This window comes from Corticium candelabrum, chromosome 8 (assembly GCF_963422355.1).
Source record: "Corticium candelabrum chromosome 8, ooCorCand1.1, whole genome shotgun sequence".
Lineage (NCBI taxonomy): Eukaryota > Metazoa > Porifera > Homoscleromorpha > Homosclerophorida > Plakinidae > Corticium > Corticium candelabrum.
In genome coordinates, this window is record NC_085092.1 from 7,141,963 (window position 1) to 7,148,586 (window position 6,624).

At 41.8% G+C, this 6,624-nt stretch overlaps 1 long non-coding RNA gene across 1 annotated transcript; it reads right to left on the reverse strand.

Moving 5' to 3' along the window:
• Positions 1-1,747, reverse strand: LOC134183503 (uncharacterized). The gene is made up of 4 exons (XR_009970519.1): positions 1,562-1,747; positions 1,414-1,487; positions 285-406; positions 1-217 (listed from the first exon to the last, which is right to left on the reverse strand). It is a non-coding gene; the product is annotated as an uncharacterized LOC134183503 (long non-coding RNA).
• Between the last annotated feature and the right edge of the window lie 4,877 nt (positions 1,748-6,624).

Genomic DNA, 6,624 nt, shown 5'->3' on the forward strand with positions numbered 1-6,624 from the left:
TTTATTCAGAAATCTCTTTCAGCATGGCTGGTCTGCCAAAAGATCCAGCAAATAATCTATCAAATTTACAAAGTACAATAGCTAAAGCACTACGAGTCAAAATGCAATGCAGCTATACAAACTTAGTTGCACTCATTTCTTCAGAAAAATGGTCTCGGTAGCTCCCTGAAGAAAAGGCACTTTCTGTGTAACTGTGTGGAGAATCTCAAAAGATGAACTAAAAATTCAAACCTTCTTTGACTTACAAGTGCAGTACGTACAACTGAGACATTGCATGCAAGTACCTTATTGAGATCCAGAAAATGTTAATTAATTGAAACACAGATGACTTATGCCTAAACCACACATGCAATTCGACTACTGGCAGGTGCAATAATGGAAGTTATCCAGGTTACTCATCTAGAATCTGCAACAAACAAAATCAATACTATTGATCACATACAACATCTAATACTAAACCTCTATTCACCAATCATTATTGACCATATAAATTAAAACAAATGTCCTGGATTGTTTATATTCCTTGATATAAAGAGAGGAACAGATTGTAGTTAGTGTGTTCAGAATGAGTGTTCAGAACAAGTCATTCCTGTTTTAAGTCCAGCAAACTGTGCACCCACTAGAAAAATAGGCATCTTCATTGTGTGTGTTTTAATTTTATTGTTAAAATGGATCATGGATTGATTCTACGTATTTTAGGCTAATGAAAAACTGTGTTCTGTGGCAACAGACTGTCCAGATCAACAACTTCCTGTAATTCTGTCTGTTTGCCATACATTTCTTATGCAAACAAATTAATTGCGGTAACAGCAGAGTACATGATTAATAAACAGGTTCTTCTGCAATAGTTACTAGTATATACAGTAGTGGACAAAAGTATTTGCCGGGTAGGTTTTTTGTTGATTTTCATCATATTCTGGCCTACAGAATGGAAATAGGTGCTGATGTGATCACAAATGGATAAGTTAGTTTGTTTTCAAAGGTTGTAATATTGTTTGCATTGAATATGCTTTGATAAGTTGTAATGTAAACTTAATCGGCTTTTAACTAGGTTGTAACTATAATCTTAAATTGCAACAACCAACTGATTTAGACTCAATTCTATACCAAGTAGTCTCGATTTTGCCATTGCATGACAAACATTGACCAAGAAGTCGCTTTATTAGTATTTTGTGCTTCCACCCAAATACAGACATACTGAAAAACCCTTGAAATTTCTTGCCCAGCAAATACTTTGGTCACTACTGTATATACACTTATAAATTATAAATTACTATTTATTAAATCATATTTAAGGTTAAAAATACTACCATAAATACATAAACTGTGCTATAATGTTACTAAATACTTTATTCTAATAAATTAATAATTAGTTCATCAACTACTATCAACTAATTAGCAAAATGTACAAACCTCTGCCGTCTTGTATAATAACTGCATCACGTAAAGCTTTTCTGGAGTCAACAGTTTCTCGAGAAAGTCGATTTCTGCAAAGAAAACGGTTTGTAGCAACCAACATTCCCCGTATTGGGGCTCTCCTTTCACTGCCACTGTTGCTTACTCAGTGTGGTAACTGCTCGCAGAGAAAGCGCAATTCCCACGATCTGTTAGCATAACAACACATTTCGAACTACTAAATCATGATCGTGAGCCATGCGTGCACGTGAGAATGGTCTACCGTGCACGTGCAAGTTAAACTTATCCGGGCTATATATCCGGGATGTGTGTGTGAAGTGGACCCAAAAAAAAAATTTGCCGTCCGGAGACATAGCGGTCGGTGTGACCGAGGCTTCTTCTCGGGTCTCCCATCTCTCCGCGTGTAGTCTAAGGCGGAGTTTGCGTGCGAAGGCGTCGAATTCGTGTGGCAACCTCTGTCGGTTCGGTCTGGTCTCGGTTGGGACGAACGTGAGTTTACATTGGAGGATATGTGTGTCTGTCTCTTTACTTTTCTTGTTTTTTGCTTATTTGTTTGTTTATTTGTTTATTTGTTTGTTTATTTATTTGTTTGTTTATTTGTTTATTTATTTGTTTGTCTATTTATTTATCTGTTTGTTTTGTCATCTGTTTGTTATGATTTGTTTATAGGCAGGCAGCATTATGTCGTTGCAGCAGCCACTAAGTGGGATGGTCAAACGATCATCAGACGACGAAACGTATTTGGAAACGATTGCACGAGCGAATCCCAACAAAGGATACATGTATGTAGTTGACACCCACCCACGGGTAAGAGTTCAGAATTTGTGTTGCAATAAACAGCATTCTTTGTTTTGTTCTATTTGTCTGTCTGTTTCTCTGCCTGCATGGCTGTTTGTTTATCTGTTGTTTCATTACCATAGAGTGTCACTTATCCAGACAAGTTGGGACGGGAGGGTATCCAGATTAGTGATTTTTTCATCTCATCTTTATGGTGTTGCCATTCTTCTCAGTCGTCTAGCTAGGGCTGCCTAGGATGCAGCTGGGAATGTTCTTGAACACACACACACACACACACACACACACACACACACACACACACACACACACACACACACACACACACACACACACACACACACACATCTAAGTAAGACCACTTTTAGTTTGTCTCTGATTGTCATTCTTTTGTTTAGGTGTGGCCATTTAGATGGTGACAGCAAAGAGATTTCTCCTGTTTTTCTCCGATTTCTTGAAGTTGTGTGGCAGCTCAAGTGTCAGTTTCCATGTACTTTCCAGTTTCATGAGAAACTCCTCATTGAGCTCCACGACATGCCAGTTCGTGTCAGTTTGGAACATTTCTTGGCAACTACAAACAAGAGCGAAAAGAGCTAGAGTAAGTAAAGTGAATTAGTGTGGAGTAAGTAGAGACTTGCATCATGACAGTTTTGTGTAGATTGAGTAGCCGAACGTATTCATTGTGGGGATTTGTATGGGAGCATGCGAGTGAGTATTTGAATCTCATGTATCAACCAATGACGAAATAGACTGAAATAATGCTTCATCCAGACACTAGCCAACAGAGAATACAGTGTGTGTGTGTGTGTGTGTGTGTGTGTGTGTGTGTGTGTGTGTGTGTGTGTGTGTGTGTGTGTGTGTGTGTGTGTGTGTGTGTGTGTGTGTGTGTGTGTGTGTGTGTGTGTGTGTGTGTGTGTGTGTGTGTGTGTGTGTGTGTGTGTGTGTGTGTGTGTGTGTGTGTGTGTGTGTGTGTGTGTGTGTGTGTGTGTGTGTGTGTGTGTGTGTGTGTGTGTGTGTGTGTGTGTGTGTGTGTGTGTGTGTGTGTGTGTGTGTGTGTGTGTGTGTGTGTGTGTGTGTGTGTGTGTGTGTGTGTGTGTGTGTGTGTGTGTGTGTGTGTGTGTGTGTGTGTGTGTGTGTGTGTGTGTGTGTGTGTGTGTGTGTGTGTGTGTGTGTGTGTGTGTGTGTGTGTGTGTGTGTGTGTGTGTGTGTGTGTGTGTGTGTGTGTGTGTGTGTGTGTGTGTGTGTGTGTGTGTGTGTGTGTGTGTGTGTGTGTGTGTGTGTGTGTGTGTGTGTGTGTGTGTGTGTGTGTGTGTGTGTGTGTGTGTGTGTGTGTGTGTGTGTGTGTGTGTGTGTGTGTGTGTGTGTGTGTGTGTGTGTGTGTGTGTGTGTGTGTGTGTGTGTGTGTGTGTGTGTGTGTGTGTGTGTGTGTGTGTGTGTGTGTGTGTGTGTGTGTGTGTGTGTGTGTGTGTGTGTGTGTGTGTGTGTGTGTGTGTGTGTGTGTGTGTGTGTGTGTGTGTGTGTGTGTGTGTGTGTGTGTGTGTGTGTGTGTGTGTGTGTGTGTGTGTGTGTGTGTGTGTGTGTGTGTGTGTGTGTGTGTGTGTGTGTGTGTGTGTGTGTGTGTGTGTGTGTGTGTGTGTGTGTGTGTGTGTGTGTGTGTGTGTGTGTGTGTGTGTGTGTGTGTGTGTGTGTGTGTGTGTGTGTGTGTGTGTGTGTGTGTGTGTGTGTGTGTGTGTGTGTGTGTGTGTGTGTGTGTGTGTGTGTGTGTGTGTGTGTGTGTGTGTGTGTGTGTGTGTGTGTGTGTGTGTGTGTGTGTGTGTGTGTGTGTGTGTGTGTGTGTGTGTGTGTGTGTGTGTGTGTGTGTGTGTGTGTGTGTGTGTGTGTGTGTGTGTGTGTGTGTGTGTGTGTGTGTGTGTGTGTGTGTGTGTGTGTGTGTGTGTGTGTGTGTGTGTGTGTGTGTGTGTGTGTGTGTGTGTGTGTGTGTGTGTGTGTGTGTGTGTGTGTGTGTGTGTGTGTGTGTGTGTGTGTGTGTGTGTGTGTGTGTGTGTGTGTGTGTGTGTGTGTGTGTGTGTGTGTGTGTGTGTGTGTGTGTGTGTGTGTGTGTGTGTGTGTGTGTGTGTGTGTGTGTGTGTGTGTGTGTGTGTGTGTGTGTGTGTGTGTGTGTGTGTGTGTGTGTGTGTGTGTGTGTGTGTGTGTGTGTGTGTGTGTGTGTGTGTGTGTGTGTGTGTGTGTGTGTGTGTGTGTGTGTGTGTGTGTGTGTGTGTGTGTGTGTGTGTGTGTGTGTGTGTGTGTGTGTGTGTGTGTGTGTGTGTGTGTGTGTGTGTGTGTGTGTGTGTGTGTGTGTGTGTGTGTGTGTGTGTGTGTGTGTGTGTGTGTGTGTGTGTGTGTGTGTGTGTGTGTGTGTGTGTGTGTGTGTGTGTGTGTGTGTGTGTGTGTGTGTGTGTGTGTGTGTGTGTGTGTGTGTGTGTGTGTGTGTGTGTGTGTGTGTGTGTGTGTGTGTGTGTGTGTGTGTGTGTGTGTGTGTGTGTGTGTGTGTGTGTGTATCCAATTGAGGTGGTACCATCCTTTCAGTACCTTGGAAGTTATCTTTCTAATAATTGCTCCGTGGATGTTGAGATATCAACACGGATAACCAAGCATCTCAATCAAGTGGGTCACTTAACCACATCCTTTGGCACCAGAGGAAGATCAAGTCTAGTACCAAGCTGAACATCTTTGTCTCTGTAGTTCTTTCCACCCTTGTATATGGTTTGGAAACAGCAGTACTTCTGGAGCCGCAGATACATCGCTTACAGAGCTTTGTGATGCGAAGCCTCAGCTCCATCCTTGGAGTGTCCCTATGGGACGGGAAGAGAGACACCTCCATCAGAAAGATAGCCAACCTACAAAGAATCTCCACCATGCTGACACAGAGACGTCTTCGGTTATTGGGGCACATCTTGCGCATGGATGAGTGTTGTCTGCCAAGGAAGCTTTTGTGTGTGCATCACCCCAAGGTAGACGTTCAGTCGGAGGCCAGAGAATGAGATGGAACGATTTGGTACTGAGGGATTTAAGGAATTGCAATCTTGATGGGGTTTGGAGGATACTAGCAGAAGATAGGAATGAGTGGAGGAATCATATCTGGGCTGCCACACAAGAAGTAAATTTCAAGAAGGAAGAACAAGAGAAATACCGCAAGGATGAGCAGAAACTTTGCCGCGAAGCAAGGCAAACAACATCAGAGTTTGCTTTACACTGCAGCTTTGATGGTTGTGGATTTACTGCTGTAAATCATGCCGGCCTTGTAAACCACCAGAGACAGAAACATGGTCAGTTCCTGACTAGTCAATGTCAGTACTGTCACCAAACATTCTGCCAACAAGGCCTCCACAATCACGAGCGTTTCTGCTGTCAGAGAACATCCACTCCTTCGATATAGCCTATGGTGACTTTGGCCTGCATCGTTTCTCATTGAAATGAACGCAGCGTGAAGTGAAGTGAAGAAGTGTGTGTGTGTGTGTGTGTGTGTGTGTGTGTGTGTGTGTGTGTGTGTGTGTGTGTGTGTGTGTGTGTGTGTGTGTGTGTGTGTGTTTAGTGTGTTTGTGTGTGTGTGTGTGTGTGTGTGTGTGTGTGTGTGTGTGTGTGTGTGTGTGTGCGTGTGCGCTGTGCTGCCTGGGCAATCAACACAATCTTGTCTTGCAAGCATCATACGAGAAACAGAGAATTGGCGGAAAGAGAAAGGAGTCCTAGAACATGTTAATACATACAACACAGACAGAATCATGGTATAAATAGAATAATAAATCAACAGACAAGCAGACAGAAACAGAAGTGTATTGCAAGACAAGAGTAACAAAATAATAAATTTTAGTAAGCAAATGTACCTCATGTGTTGTAACATAAGAATGACACACATTGATGCTTCTTGACAACAAATAATGACTCGTGTGCATTATGGATACAAAATAATTGAAATAAATGTTTATTGAATGTTGATGTCAAATATTAATTAAATAGCTGACCACTCAATGAACATTGAAAATAATCAAAATTTTATTTCTATTTATGTCAATGTAATTTATTTATTTGTGCAAATAATACACACACATGTTACAATTCATTTTCTCTATTATTTATTTCATTCTAGCAGGAGAGTGATACCAATGCAAAAACTTTATGGTTATGAGAATAGAATGTCCTTTTTAGTAAGTTGATGCTCATTAATTAATAAACGGATTAAGTTAATTAATTAACTTACTTAAATATATTTGCGCATGCGCATATATTAGAAGACGAAGGTTATACGCAGCGTTCACAATATGTATAGATGGGCTTCCAGTAGAGCTCTTTTTAATGCCGTGTTGGCAAACGATGTAAATAAAGCATCGGCGGCTCTCAAGAAAAGAGCAGATGTAAACGTATTATCAAGAAAGA